Here is a 16,435-nt window from a genome sequence, read left to right as displayed (position 1 = left end):
ACGTCGGGACACCTGCACCCCGATGTTTCTATCAGCAATGGCCACAATAGCCAAACTGTGGAAGGAGCCTCGGTGTCCATCGAAAGATGAATGGATAAAGAAGATGTGGTTTATGTATAAAGAAGTTTCAATAAGAAAATAAGCAATCCAATAAACAAATAGGCAAAAGATTTGAACAGACACTTCACTAAAGACACATAAACAGCCAATAAGCACAAGAAAAAATGCTTAACATCATTAGCCATCAGGGAAATGTAAAGTAAAATGATAATGAGTAGGAATACTCACCAGTAGAATAGCCAAAATTGATAAGACCAACAACAAATGCATGAATGTGGAGCAACTGGAACTTTCATGCACTGCCCATGGGAGTGCAATATGGTAGTGACCAGAAAACTGGCAGTTTCTTAAAATGTTAAATATACACCTACCATACAACTCAGTCATTTCACTCTCAGGTATTTACCCAAAAGGAATAAATACCTATGCCCACACAAAGGCATGTACATAAATATTCACAGCGATCTGATTTTTAATAATAAAAACAACCCAATATACATCAGCAAATTAGTGGATAAACAAAATGTGGTACCTCCATACAACAGAACACTACCTATTAGTAAAAAAAACAAACTATTGATGCATGCAGCAGGATAAATCTCAACACATTATGCTGGGTTAAAGAAGTTGTATTTTTAAAAAGAGTGTATATTCATATTGTCTTTATTAAGGATGCAAACTAATTTACAGTGATAAAAAGCAGATTAGTGCTTGCTTATAAAAGGAGGTAGGGGAATGAGGTAAAGAGCACAGGAAATTTTTCAGGGTGTTAAATATCTTGATTTGTAGTGTATACATTAGCTTGATTAGAGTATATGTAGTTGTCAAAAATCATGAAACTGATACAGGAGAGCTTGGTTCTTGTCTCAAGGAGTCAAAGAATGAATCTCGCAGACATGGGAGAGTGAGTAAAGTGATAGAAGTTTATTGAGTACAGAAAAAGCTCTCAGAAGTGAGAGGGGTCCCAACAGGGTTGCCACTGAGGGCTTTTTTTGACTGATCTTTAATTGGAAACCTAACCAGGGAACCCAAGGCCTTGAGATTCCTTTGTGCTGTCTCAAGTGATTGACATATGACTCTGTTGGGGTCTGGTGAATCTCAGGGATTGTCTGGTAACCATCAAAGGGAGATACTCCCTAACACCCCAGAGCTAGGGAGACTAATATATTTTCTTTTCTGTTTTACTATCATATCTCTGTTTCCTTGGGATGGGTAGGTGCCTGAGTCAGGACTATGTTGTCCTTGGGATTTATGGGAGCCCAGAGATTTATGGGAGCCTAACTCTGGGCCTTTCCCTTATCTTTTCCTGACTAGCCCCATCTATCCCTAACATTCCCACATCAAAACTATGCTTTAAAAAATGTATAACAGGTGGAAAATAAGAAAATATGAAAATCTATGAAATATGAGAGTTCATAATTACATGCTAAATTCATCAGCAATGTCAGCTAGAATAGGTGAGAATGAGAAAGATCAATTGGGTTACCATTATTGGCACAGGTTATATGAAAAACGTACTCACAAAAAGAAGCTATTCCTCCTGAGGAAACAACAGAGATATAGGAAGAAATAATATGTCCTCTATAAAGTTTGAGTGAAGAGACCTGAGTTCCAGCTTTTGGTTAATAATGAACAAAGCTTAATATCTTTGGTGTTTGACCTGTTCTCATCAAAAACAGAAAAACAAAAAAACCACCACAAAACATTCCAAAACCAATGTCCAGGACAAGCCGACCTACACTTCTGTGAAAGAAGTGGAACTTCCCAAGTATGAAATGTTCTAACATCTCTGTGGCAGGTGCTCCTACACCTCTGAGGGCTGCCATAAATGCCTCAAAGTGGAAAACCACATAGATTAGAGAATAATATGATAAGGACATCTACAAAGTTTATAGCTTATATACAACACTATAATTTGACCAATAGGGAATGTATTTTGTTTTTCTTTTTTTAAATTTAAATATATCCCCCAAATAACATTATGTTAGTTTTAGGTGTACATACAATGTAATGATTTGATATTTATATATGTTGCAAAATGATCACCAGAGTAAGTCTATTTAACATCTATTACCATTCATAGTTACATTTTTTTTCCCTTATGGGATGCCTGGGTGGCTTAGCAGTTGAGCACCTGCCTTTGGCCCAGGGCATGATCCTGGAGTCACGGGATCGAGTCCCACATCAGGCTCCCTGCATGGAGGTACTTGTCTTTCTCTGTCTGACTTACTTCACAAAGCATGATTGGACATTTAGGGTTTCTTCCATGTCTTGGTTATTGTAAATAATGATTCAATGGGCATGAGGGTTGCAGGTATCTTTTTAAGCTAGTGTTCTTGTTTCCTTCAGGAAAATATCCAGAAGTGGAATTGCTGGATTACTGATGTAGGCAGGCTGGGTCAGAGGACCCAGAGAGTGGTCCCACAGGTCCACCTGAGAGGTTCCCTGACTACATGCAGGATAAAAATCAAACATAAGCCAGCAGGAGATGTGAGCAGATTTTATTGAAGGTATAAAGAGTGCAAAGATACAGAGTGTCCGAGAGACTCAGAAAGGAAAGGAGAGAGAGTTTGGTCTTTGCTTAAGGTCTTGGGTTTTTATTGAGGATTATCATCTGATGTGTGTGTCCTCTCAGGCATCCAGGAACTGGTTAGAACAAAAATGAGTGCCCAAGTATCCTTCATAAGTCAATCATTCCTTGGAGCCAGTGGATTTTAGGATCAAGATGTCTAGCTCCAGCAATCTGGAATGAGCTTTGTCTGGTCATTCTCACTTGGTTCTTCCTTAAATGTTATTTATTCTAAAGAAATCATTATCTTCTTGTCACTTATAAGGATTTAGGCTATGTGCATTATGGGGCATGTGTAAAGTGGGGGTGCAGGTTCTAGCAAGAATAGAAGGAGGAAAGGAGAAAAAATCAGATTTTTATGGAGTCCTTCAGTTTCCCTATCTCGGTATGGTTAGATTGTTGAAAAGAAGTTGTTAAAAAATAGCTTTTAAAAGTCTCATGGAATAATGAAATGAACTGGACATTAAAACCTGACTATCTGGTTTCAATTCTAGATCCACGTCTATTTCTCCACTTCCTTAATCTTGATAATCTTCCATGGGTTGAGTTCCTTCATCTTTGATTTGAGACAATGCCATCTATAGAGGCCACTTTTAGGCAAAGAGGCTTAAACAATAGATTATAGACAGGCCCATGAGGTAACCCACCTCAAAATATCCATAAGACCCTAACTGACCAGTGAGCTACTTACAATCAGGCACAGTTACCAAAAAAGGAAGAATTCCATAGGTCGTCATACCTCCTCATCTTTCCCCTTTAAATACAGCCCCCACTTGCTATCTCCTTGCAGACAGCCACTCCTCTGCTGTCCCTGCCAGCAGCTCCCTTGTGGCATATTCAATAAATTTCAATCTCCTTTTTTTGGCCTCAGGTGAATTCTTCCACCTCTTGCACCATGGGCTTCCACATGATAGTCATCCCATATTTTGGAACCCCCGTCTGATCAAGAGACCTCCCCATTAGGCATCATGCCATGTATCTCAGGACTATTGTAAGCATTAAATCAGACACAGTGTAAGCAGAAAGAGTACTCTCTGGATAAAGACAGAAAGACATAGCTTTCCTGACATAAGAAAAGTCATTGCAGCCCCTGGCCATCTTGTGAAAGGATGTAAGAGCAAACAGCCACCATCAGGCCAGGAGATCACGTACTTGATGAGGAAGAAGGAAAGCTGAGGGCAAAGCACAAGCCAACACCTCACCATACCCATCCTCCAAGGTGGATATATGTGACATTCCTCAGGCACTGCTGGCTGCCCTAGAACAAAGGAAAGGGACAAATGATTAACTGATAGAGATTACAGTCCTGTAGGATGTGAGTTTCAGTTTGCAACTGTCTTAACAATTTACCAGAAAAAACAATCTCCAGAAACTTATACATTCAACATCATCCTCCCTTCCATAGGATAGAAAACTTTTTTTACATATAGTAAATATATAATATATAAAGAAATATATAAAATATAAATATATAAAGAAAGTAAAGCAGCAGTTGCCAGCACAGCCTTCCAAGAGAGCTAGCTGCCTTCCGGAAACAGAATGGCACCCCCAAGGGAGCTGAGACTCCCGCCATGTCCCCCGTTGATTCCAGCCAGCCCCCACCAGCAAAGAGGAGAAAATCTCAGTCCAGAGGCAGCAGCCATCCAGTGTTGTCTTAGATGAATGGCTGGTACTAGACTGGGGTGGCTTACTGCTGTTGGCACAGGGTTGGAACTCTTAACCTCTGTGAGACTGGCGTCCCCACTGCGTATGAAATCTAATACACATTTTATAATCTCTGAAAAAAAATGTAATTACGTATTAATTTCAGAGGTAGAGTACAGTGATATATCAGTTGCATATAATACCCAGTGCTCGCCACATCATGTTCCTCTTTTTTTTTTTTTAAGATTTTATTTTTTTATTCATGAGAGACACACAGAGAGAGAGGCAGAGACACAGGCAGAGGGAGCCTGACGTGGGACTCAATCCTAGGTCTCCAGGATCATGCCCTGGGCTAAAGGTGGCACTAAACCACTGAGCCACCTGGGCTGCCCATCATGTTGCTCTTTAATGCCTATCACCGAGTTACCCCATTTCCCCACCCACTTCCCCTCCAGTAACCCTCAGTTTGTTTCCTATAGTTAAGAATCTCTTATGGCTTGTCTCCCTCTCTGATTTTATCTTATTTTATATTCCCCTCCCTTCCTTTATGATCCTCTGTTTTGTTTCTTAACTTCCACACATGAGTGAGATCATGTGATAATTGTCTTGCTCTGACTTATGTCACTTAGCATAATACACTCTAGTTCCATCCACATCATTGCAAATTGTAAGATTTCATTTTTTTTTGATGGCTGAGTAATAATTTTTTGATGAAAAACATTTTTATATATATCAACCATATGTATATATATACACACACACACATACATATACCAACTCTTTTTTATCCACTCATCTGTTGATGGACATCTTGACTCTTTCCATAGTTTGGCTATTGTGGACCTTCCTGCTATAAATATTGAGGTGTGGGTGCCTCTTCAGATCACTACCTTTGTATAGGATAGAAAATCTTAATAACTGGTTATTCCTCACAGCCCCAGGGGAGCTCTTACTGTACTCAGGCCCTGTCCCCATGCTTTAATAAAATGACTTTTTTGCATCAAAGATATCTTAAGAATTTTTTCTTGGCCATCAGCTCCAAACCCTAACACTCCAAACCACTTATAATCATATTCAAAAGTGAGGATGACCTGAAGCAAGTCCTAAATTATCTTTGTGGGATCTAAACCTCTTTGGGAACTCATATACTAGACCAATTGGGGTCAGAGATTTGATGATGCTGACCCTTCCCAGGCCTCAAGACTTTGACCTGGATTCAGTCACCTTAAGATGACTTTTTGCCTGAATTCCATGCAATATTACCCACACAAGGCCCTTCATGAATGTGTATGCACCCTCAATTTTGTTGTTCAGGGAAACATGGCCTTGGGAAAGATACCCAGGGTACTCTTTTACTTGTGAGTAAAAGCCTTCCTTTTCTAATCTTCAGCTTCTTTGATTGTGTCTTTTGACTCACATCCACCAAGAAAAAAACCCCAGTTTTGGGTAACAACTATACACAAAATGGTGGACATATTTTCTGACATATACTAGGCTTTCAGAAATACTAACTTAGCTTTTTGTTTGTCGTAAGTGAAACAAAAGACTTACTTAGCCTACTTAGCCTGTCTTATACTACTATAGCCTAAGAGAGATGAGTGAATTAGTAGAGAAACTGGGAAATAGACATCAATTAAAAGGTCATAATTTTCAATCCTACAACAGCCAATAACTTCACTTTATTACTTCATTGCTACTACTTTTTTCCAGAGCCTTAGTAATTCCTTTACTATAATAATATCTACACAAATCTTCTGATTTCTATATTCATCCTCCTTAATGCATCCTACATACTAACATACTCACTTTTAAAACAACATCATGCCTTCCAGGCCCACATAAAAAACTTTGCCAAATTTTATTTTTCAATACTCCAAACCAAAATAAAAACATCGACTTCAAAAAAATCCAAGATGGTAACATGAAAACTTTATGAATGTACCTCCTCCCATAGACATACCAAATCTACAGCTATATATAGAGAGAGCCATTCCCTCTGAAAGAAATCCAGAACTTGTTAAGTGGCTCCTACACAACAGATGAATGAGAAATTACCATCACCCACATCAAAATGGGTAGGAAAGGCTGAGACACACTCTTGACACAAACCCTACCACCTGCAAAACACCATACAATTGGGAAGAAACTCCCAACTTCCAGCTTCTCCCTATGGAGCAAAGGGTTTGGATGCCACATTTAGGCCTCCAAGTTTAAGACTCCCACCTGAAAGACTCCCCACAAAAAACATCTAACTCTGAAAGCCAATGGGGCTGTGTCCATGAAACACACTAGACCATAACAGGCAAACAAATAGTTCTTAACAGACTAACAAGTATATATGTAAAAAATAAAATATTTATGTAAGAATCTTATTAAATGGGGATGTCTGGGTAGTTTAGTGGTTGAGCACCTGCCTTTGGCTCAGGTTGTGATCCCGTGGTCTTGGGATCAAGTCTTGCATCAGGCTCTCCACAAGGAGCCTGCTTCTCCCTCTGTCTATGTCTCTGCCTCTCTCTCTCTGTGTCTCTCATGAATAAGTAAAATCTTTTTTTTTTTAAAGAAGAATCTTATTAAATGGATGAAGGAGAATGGGGAAAGAGGCTAAGAGGTACAAGATTTTTTTTGAGGGCTGATTAATATGTCTAAAATTACATTATAGTGAATGGTTGTACAAGTCTGTAAATATTGAATCAATATACTTTAAATGGGTAAACTTTATGCTACATAAGTTATGCTCAATAAAGCTATAAAAGATAGTTATTATAAGTTACTTTCAATAAAAAAGCCAAACTGTAAACACCAATACAAAAAGAGAATTGTCATATTTCATCAATTCTAAAATGCACATATTGCATTTTCACATCTCTGAAATCAGGATGCATCTTATCACCAGTGTTGGCTTATAATCACTATCATCTAGCCATGATACAATGAAATTATGATTATGATGAAATTATCACTTCCTCATGTCTCACATGTATGAACTTGCTCATATCTGTTCATTTGAGTTACGTGCTTTGTTTGTACTTCATGTATTTCATATAATTTCCACTTACAGTATTTTAAAAATATTGCATTTATCATTATTTCATCTTCTTAGAGTCAAGAAAAGAGCAGCACAGATGGAATTTGGTATTAATGAAACAAATATCATTGTAGGAGGACTAATAATAATAATATATATGAAATATATATGTTTTTGTTTTGCAAAACAAAACAAAATCCTTTAAGGATTCTAAGGCAAGTACCCATTAGTTAGAATCTTCATTTCATTTTGAAGGAACATGTTCTTTTCTTCAGAAGGATTCTGAATTGATTAGCCCCTCGTGATGACTGATGTGCACAAATTGTGAAGGGGATATTCTTACTGCTATTTTTGGTGATCAAGTAGTTTATTCTCGGTGCCCAAGATTCTCCAGTTTTTTATCCGTTTACTTATTTACTCATACTCCTAGTCTCATCCTCTTTTTTCAAAAATTAGTATCTTAGTAGTAGACTCTAACTGCAGAGTAGATTAAAGTGGAAGGAGGGTCTAAATTCTCCAAGGTGTCCACTGGGACTCCCACTGTCCCTCTGGAACTCAAGGTAAGAGGTTACTTGAATTTTTACTATAGTTTCTGAGTCACTTAAGTTTTCCCTGAGGGTAGTCAATCAGCCTAAGGTAAATTGTTAAGTGACCACTTGCATCTGCAACTGGAATTTTTGGCTTAAAATTAAGATTATAATTTCATTTTTATAACTTTAAGAATTTCTTGTTTAATATATAATTTTTAGTCTCCATATTTTCTGATTCTGCCACCATTTTAGTACATAATAATCAAGACGGCAATATGTGCAGTTTGGACAAAACTCATTTTTTCCCCTAATTTTCTATAATATGCATGAATTAATCATGGTTTTGAGAGTTTTTCAAAAAAATCATACAAATGTTTCCAGTAACTTTTGTAAGAGCGGATTATAGGAAATTTTCATCTTCCTAATTTGAGGTCAGAATTTTTTTACACATAGAATCTTACCTTTCTAATCAACATAAATCATATATTATTTTCCATATTAACATCCTAATGAACATTGCAAAATAGAGAAGGAAAATAGGAAAATGCCTGGCCAAATAATACACTGACAGTGAAAATAATAAATACTTGATCATTCAAGAAGTTGAGGAAATAGAATTTTTCAGGGCTTTTTCCTTCCCCCCTAACATATCAGGTAGGAAGAAAATAAAAACAACACAAAATAAATACATCTTAAATATTTACTGATTGTTGTTAGCTCAAAGTTTTTGCTTAGGGATTTCGTTCCTTGTAGAATTACTGGAAAATTGTGGGACAGAACTTGAAACCTGAAAGGAAGAAAGAATCATATGTTGGGCATAAACCCTGGAGTGTCTCACTCAGCAAAGAAACACATCTCAGCCAGCCACAAGTGTTTACCACATGACCATGTGTGTCTGATGACAGTCCGTGGTTGACTCAACCCATGGTTTATTGGTTTCTTGAATACTTTACACAATGAATGCACTTTCTCCAAACTTCTCCACCCATAATAAAGAATTTTCATTACTATATTCCTCAAACATCATCTTTACTCCAAAATAAGGGTATGGGTTTTTAGTTGCCCTGCTGTTCTGATGATCCTAAATTTTGTGATTTTGCTTTTTCTACTTCATAAAAGTTTCCTCCAAGAAACATCATTTACATGATTGATGGCAGCTAATGGGAATTTAGGTCCATATCCAGTGATCTAGAGGGAGCAGGGGAAAGTAATAACATGTTATCCAGTGGGCACTGTACCTAACCTCTGGTACCACAGAAAATTATTACATAGTAAAGAATCAGTAAACATTTATTGAGGAAAAGATTCTGTGCTAGCTCAGGATATCCATAGAATAAAAATGTCTATGAAGCTGTAGACAAAGAAAAACCTGTTGTTAAAAAGCTCTCCATCAGTCGAAACAAAGGATAAAGGTACAAAATGTCTTTTGCACTGGTTAGAACACATGTTGGTAAGTCACAGCTCAGCAGAGTTAGGACTTCATCTTTGTATTCTAGACATTGCATTTCTATTTATACTGAGGATCTTTTATTCTAGTCCTTCAGGGAAAGAATTTGCATCTAATTTCTGACACTTTCTTTCTTAAGGCAAATTTTAAATCCCTCTGTACACCCATATCTTACCTTGAGATTATTAAAGAGAATAAATGACATTACACATATGAAGAATGCAGCAGATGGGTTTTAAAGAATTTTAGTTTACCTCTTGTTGGGAAACCTGACAGACTTATAGCACCAAAGTTACAGACTAGGCCAGATCAGGGTGACTGGGTGACGGGCACTGAGGGGGGCACTTGATGGGATGGGCACTGGATGTTATGCTATATGTTGGCAAATTGAACTCCAATAAAAAAAAATCCTTTCTTTCCTGAAAATCTCAAATTTATTTTATCTCTATGGTTTATAGACTGTTTCTTGAATCCATCTTGTTCTTGTTGACCTATACCTTTATGGAAGAGGCATAAGAACAAAGGCTATAGAAGAGGAGATGTCAGCACTGGGAAATGAAAGCACAGAATTGGACCTCCTGATGACAACATCAGGATCTGAAAGATAATAGATCAGTGCTTTCACTAAACAGTTCAATATCTTTCAACCCTAAAGGCTATACCCTGTCAAGCCATTCATCAGTTGCGAGAGGAAAATAATGACATTTTGGAGCATACTAATGCTCAAAGTATTTTCCTCCCATGGACCCTATATCAGGAAGTTACTAGATAATATATTATACAAGGAAATTAGCCACAGAAAAGGAAGACATGGAATTAGGAGATGAGAAGAAGTACAGACAAAGGTCAGGAGTGCCCCCAGTGAGGTGAAAGAAGATTTAGAATAAAAGTCTTTCAGGGGGTCTGAAGAATAGTGAAGCAGAAAAATAAGAACTCCAGATAGAATTTCTTCTTGAAAAGGACGAAATAGATTAAAGACCTCATGTGCCTATAGATAAGAAAAGAGAATCACACTTCCGACAGAGAATTTACATGTTAATTCTGTATGGATAATACTAAGCTAAGAAAAAACAAACAATAACTCCATGAAACATACATTTTTGTTCAAAAAAAGCAACTGTAGTCAGTAGCTTAACTATGAATTATAATTATACATTCGTAATCTATAGTATAACCAGCTGAGAATGTGAATCTAATAAAAATTAGAATGAGATTCCTCTAGTGCTGAGAAAAAGTATATGCTTGTGAGGAGGAGAAAAGCTGGGCCATAAGAGTTTGATCCTATTTTCTGTTGTATGAAGTCAGTGTTTCCAACCAAAAATCCAGGAAATAACAGTATCAGAATGTTCCTTAGTAACAGGGATTCAAGTGCCAAAAGAATTCACTAGACTAGTTGAAACTGTTTGTAGAGTAGCAACTGGGAATAGGAAGAAGAAACTACTATTCTTCATGAAAAGTCCTGTCTAGAAGTAATTGCCTTTGTAAAATTTTGTGCATAACTTTGATAATAAAAGTTATGTCTAAATAAATGAAATTTTATTTACAAGTTAAATTAAATTTGAAAATTAACACTCTTAAGATAGATAGATAGTTCTTAGAGATATTCCAGATCTCTGATTGAGACATAGTGGAATTATTCCTCTCCTCGAGTCCTTTTTCTCAGGCATCTTCCTAAGGAGCCATAGACTGAATTATCAACTCTCCTTGCTACTCAAAATGTAGGCCCCTGATCAGAAACCACTGCATCACTGAGGAGCTTCTTAGAAATGCAGAATGTCAGGACTCATCTCGGTTATATTGAATTGAAATCTGCATTTTAACAAAATCCCTGTGTATGTTAAACTTTGAGAAGCATAGGTCCAGGTTACTCTGCATTGGTCCCCTTATCTCTAGGTAAAATATTTAGTCCTCTCTCATAGAGTACTTTGGAAAACTCTAAAGTGTAGCACATAAATTTGTTTGGTACATACTTATAAAATGAAAGGTTAATCAAAGCAAGACTGGAATAGTCTAGTTACCTGGTGTTTTCTAATCAGATGTTTTTTCTTTCAATGGAAGGGTTATACTTGCAAAAATTTCTCCTAATAAAATCGCCATTGATGATCTGGAAAGCAATTTAATTTACTCAACCTGCTCTAGAACAGGAAGTGGTTTGAACAAAACTGAACTTCAGTGTTACCAGATCTAGAAAGTCTAGGGCCTACTGCACAGAAAATGTAAGGAGACACTTAATCTGATCTAAGCACTGAATGGATGGCTCATCCTGATTCCTCTCTAGATATGGCTCATCACACAAGCCAGCCAACCATATGATTTGAGTCAGAGTTAGAGTCCACATCAATATCCAACTAATGCCCTCTTCGTAGTCCTAAAGATGTTTAGGTTAAAATAAATACTGTTCTACTTTGAAAACCTGGCAATTCCTAATTCCAAACACCAATTCTTAATTGTTAGGTATAAAAACTTTTTATTCATAGGAGATTTTAGTTCTGTGTTCATCTGTAGAACATTTCCACTTGTTATAATTTTGCCTTAATAAACAAAAAGAAGCATGTCCCTAATTGGGAAGGCCCATGAAACCAAATAAACTCAATCAATCAAAAGATTAGAGAGAGGCAAAAAGAAACATTTTTAATTTATTCACAAATAAAAATATTCTTAAAACTAATACTAAACTTTCACACTTTATCAAATACCTACCACAAACCAAATACACTGCTAAGCAGAATGTACAAAACCACAATCCCTAGCCTCAATAGATGCGTGAATACAGTATCGCTGAATTGATACGAGAATGAACAATTTTGCAATGAGCCAGATGATAAAATACTTTTCCATACACAAAATTTTTGTCATCTGAGTACTCTGAAAGAAGAGTGGCAACATGGGAAGCTGTAATGAAGGAAGGGAAGGAAGGGAATGAGAAAAAGAGATGGCAAATGATGTAACCTTGATAAAACCACAATCAATTCAGCATGAAACATACAGTGTTTATGCAGAAAGGAGTAGAAAGGAGACAGACTTTGAAGCCTCCTGTGAGCTGAACTCCAAAGCTTAGAATTCATCCTTTAGCTTAGATGATGACTGGATATTGAAAGATTTTAAGCAAAGAAGATGGATGGAATCCACTTAAACATTATACTCTCTTGGAAGCTGGCTTGGCGGGGGGAGTCTGGCTCCTAAATTATTCTTGGTGCCCTTGGTAATACTCTCACAGCAAATGATTTACTATAATTACAGACAATTAGGGCATATTTTGAGACATTAATCTTTGTTAATTTGTATTATACATACATTACACACAAAACAAACAACACAAAATTCTTCTAGGGAAGGAGAAGGGGTTAGGTGTGAGTGGGAGAGCTGGCCCAAGAATTGCATGAAAGATCTGAGAGTCACTAAGCAGACCTGCAGACAAATGGAGGATATCTCAGGGTAGCCTTACTCCACCACCAGTACCTCTCTATTTCAGGAATTATCTTGCCTTCGAATTTCCTGAGAAAATCAAGGCCTTCGAGCATGATCTCCCTGAGTTTCTTGCTCCCTATTTTATATCTGGAGCAAATTTCTCTTCATTTTCCACCAGGCTCAGGGTGGCAGAGGGGGGAAGAATAGTTTCATGCTTCTCTCAGGCTCATCCTTTGTGTAGCAATCTAGTAAGATAATCATTCACTCAGTCCTGTTATTTTCATTTATTCTTTCTCTATTAGCATCTGTTCTAAAGATTCTCATTTATATCTCATATTAATAAATATCCTCCTGGCCCATGTATTTCTCTCTGTTGGATGTTCTTTCTCACACTTTTATTTTATTTTATTTTTTTACACTTTTCTTTTAAATCAAAGATTCTTATATAGTAGTCCACCCTTAATTCTATTGCTTTCCTGTCATTTGTTAACTTCTGCTCCACTTGTCCAGTGACACACATTGGTAACATGAACTCTTCTTAACTCTTAGGCCCTCCAGTAAAGACCAAAAGGAGATGAAACTTCATCTGTCTTGAAGTTGGTATCATATCACTTGTTGTTTATACCATCTGACCTTCTTAATGAGGTCCTCTAATCACTTTGCTTTCATCTTCAAGCTCCAGTTTTATTTTGAATTGCTCCTTCCTATGACTTTTCATTTCAGTAATAACAATCAACCTGCCATTCCTTGAACAGTTAGTGCCATTATATGCCTTAGACCTTTGCCTTTGTTCTTTTCTCCACAGTGCTGCATTAGCAATTTTTCTGTAAAAGACCAGCTCAAGTATTAGCTTCTCCAAGGGGCCTGCCTTAACATCCTCAGGCTAAGTTGGAAGGCTAGCTCAAGGGTTTTCATAATACTGTGTGTATATTTTAATCTCCATTTTCATCTCAATGATTTCATCTCAATTTTCACATTCTTAATAGCTTTGCAATTGTTTGTTTATTTGATTGTACCTTCAATACAGTTGGTATTCCGTGAATCTCTGCATCCTTATCACAGAAAACAGACTACATGGGATGTAGCAAGCACTCAGTAAAAGCTTGTGGAATGTGCGAAGTTAACAAAGTGGAATAATTTAGTAATAATGGAAAGCTACTAGAAGTTTTGCATGGAGGAGTTATAGGACTTTGTGACATTAAATCTAGAAGTGTGTGAAACAAAGATTTGAGTGAAAAAAGAGTCAGAAAAGCAGCATCAGAGGCAGGAGAACCTGGTAGGAGAGGTAGTAATGTCACACAGAACAGGAGGAGAGATTTCTGAGAATTTAGTAATAGTCAGCTATATTCCTGTAATAAGGCCAGAAGAGACAGGCAGAAAACAGACTGTAATAGGCTGAATAATGGCCCCCCAAAAGACTCATGCCCTAAGCCCCAAACTCTGTGACTATGTTACCCTACATAACAATAGTCAATGACTCTTTGACCAATAGTCAAAAAGACTTTGTATGTGTGAGTAAGTTAAAGGTCCTAAATTGAAGAGATAATCCTCACTTACTCTTGTGGATCCAATGCCATAAAAAAGATTTTTATAAGAAGAAGCCAAGAGGATAAGAGTGAGAATTAATATGTGACATTAGAAGCAGAAGTCACAGGGATGCAGGGCTGCAAGCCAGGGAATGCAGGCAGTCCCTAGAAAATGAAAAAGGCAAGGAAAGAATTCATACCTAGAGTGTCCAAGGAACACAGGCCTGGCAACTGAGTTTTAGATTATTGAATTCCAGAACTGTAAGAGGATACCTTTCTGTTGCTGTAAGCCACTGTTTCATGACATTTTGTTATGACAGCAATAAGAAACAATACGCAGACCCTAAGAGTGTAAAAGGGTTAAAGGGAGAGAGCAAGTGTAAACAACATGGGTGAAAAAAGCCTCTTAGTGAATGAAAAAAAAAATAAGATAAACATTGGGAAAACAAATCACAGAGGCTTTTATTCACAGGAGACGCTTAGATATGTTCAAAGGAAGAAAAGAAAAGCAGAGATGGAATTATCAAAGATTTTGAAGAGAAACAGTGTATGTGAAGGGATGAATTTCTAATGGAAACAGAAGAATACTGTAATGAGCACCCCTACTACATGCTTGCTTTGTGGCAGTCACTGGCAGACATGGTTCTTCCCACTTTACAGAGGCATCTCAATAAGTCCTTAGAATAAACTGTTTATAAGAAAATTATGACTGAGGAAGATTACATAATTTGCCCAGGCTATATACATTATAAATTGTGGAGCAGGACCCAATCACAAAGTCCATGCTCTTAACTCCTCCAAAGGACATGAAAAGTTAGCCCTGCTGTCAAGAGCTGACTCCTGTCCTTTGAGTCGGGAGGGAAGGAAGTGAAAATGGGTCAAGGATGAGATGTGTTTTGGATATAAAAGAAAGAAGATGAAAATGTACTTAATAAAATAAAAAAATATATATAAGCTAACTTTTAAAGTGTGAGGCCAAGATACAAATATTTTCCCAATGAATCACAATACTTAATCAACTCTTTATTTTTATACAGTTCTAACGACTACTAAATGGTCAAGAGTTTCAGTTCAACCAAATTTTCAAATTTTTTCCTTAAAAGAGAAAGAAAGTAAGAAACAAAGAGTGTTCAGGTCGCGTCTTAGTCAAAATAAAGCACATTTCTAGTGAGTTTCAAAAGTACAAGTTATTTTCCCACATCTGTAAGCAATAGATTTTACTCAGTGTGAGAAAATGCAACCTACTTAGCAGAACACAATGTAAATTGACTTATCTGAATGGTATTTTGTGCTTCTAATTTGGGAAGGTGCTTGGTTTAACAATTTGTCTGTATCCAAAAAAGGAAAAGACTATAATAAGAATTGGATAAATACAGAGAGCAGATATACAGATATTTTCACTAAGAATTTTTTTAAAATATTTAAAATCTATACTTTAAGTATCCACATATAATTCTAACTTTTAAACAATTAGATTAGATTCATGTAACAAATATGAAGTGGTTGGATTTGGGCTAAGTTTTGAAGACAATTTAAAATGCAGATCAGTTACAAAGGCGATGTAAGTTGGGAAAACATTTTAAATGAATGGGCCACTTTGAGCAGTTGTATAGAAGTAATAATAAGACAGAGTAAGGACTTCTTGTTGAAGAACAGAACAGTTCTTATGAACAGTTGAAACTGTTGCATAAAAGAATTGAAATTTGTACTGAATTAGAAAGAACAGAATTGTCTCTTCAAGAAGTAACATTATGATATAGACCACAAATATAAAAAGATGCACCAAACTTTATAGGAAAAAGAAAAAGCTTAACATTGTAGAATAAATGGAGGATGAAGAACAAAAGCACAAACTAAGAATTGCAGGTGCTCCTACAGGAAAATAGAGTAAGTGAATCAGAAATAATAACCAAAGATATAATGAAAAACACACTGCCGAGTTTTAAAAAGTGACCTAAGATGTTTTATTATATTCTGAGGGGGGAGGAGAATGAAAAGAAAAAACCCTCAAATTAGACACATCCTGGAAAAATAGCCTATCTAGTTTAAGATTAAAAGTATACTTCCATGCATCCATGCAGAAATTGAATTTTCAAAAACCGTGAGGATCTATTAAAGGATAAAACTCAGGAACTCCACAAGAAGCTTTTCAAAATTCAGGTAACAACAGAGAAAGCTTTAGCGCAAACATGGGCTTTTAAAAGCATGTGATTTTGGTCATCCAGC

At 36.7% G+C, this 16,435-nt stretch overlaps 1 long non-coding RNA gene across 2 annotated transcripts in view; it reads right to left on the bottom strand.

The window, feature by feature from the left end:
• Nucleotides 1-216: 216 nt before the first annotated feature.
• Nucleotides 217-16,435, bottom strand: part of LOC121497149 — a 269,382-nt gene continuing 253,163 nt past the window's right edge. For both annotated transcript variants that reach the window (XR_005989411.1, XR_005989412.1), the window contains one exon: nucleotides 217-3,887. This is a non-coding gene — a long non-coding RNA (uncharacterized LOC121497149). The remainder of the gene's footprint in view (nucleotides 3,888-16,435) is intronic.

This window comes from Vulpes lagopus, chromosome 8 (genome assembly GCF_018345385.1).
Source record: "Vulpes lagopus strain Blue_001 chromosome 8, ASM1834538v1, whole genome shotgun sequence".
NCBI classification, from domain to species: Eukaryota; Metazoa; Chordata; class Mammalia; order Carnivora; family Canidae; genus Vulpes; species Vulpes lagopus.
This window is presented reverse-complemented; position numbering and strand designations above follow the sequence as displayed.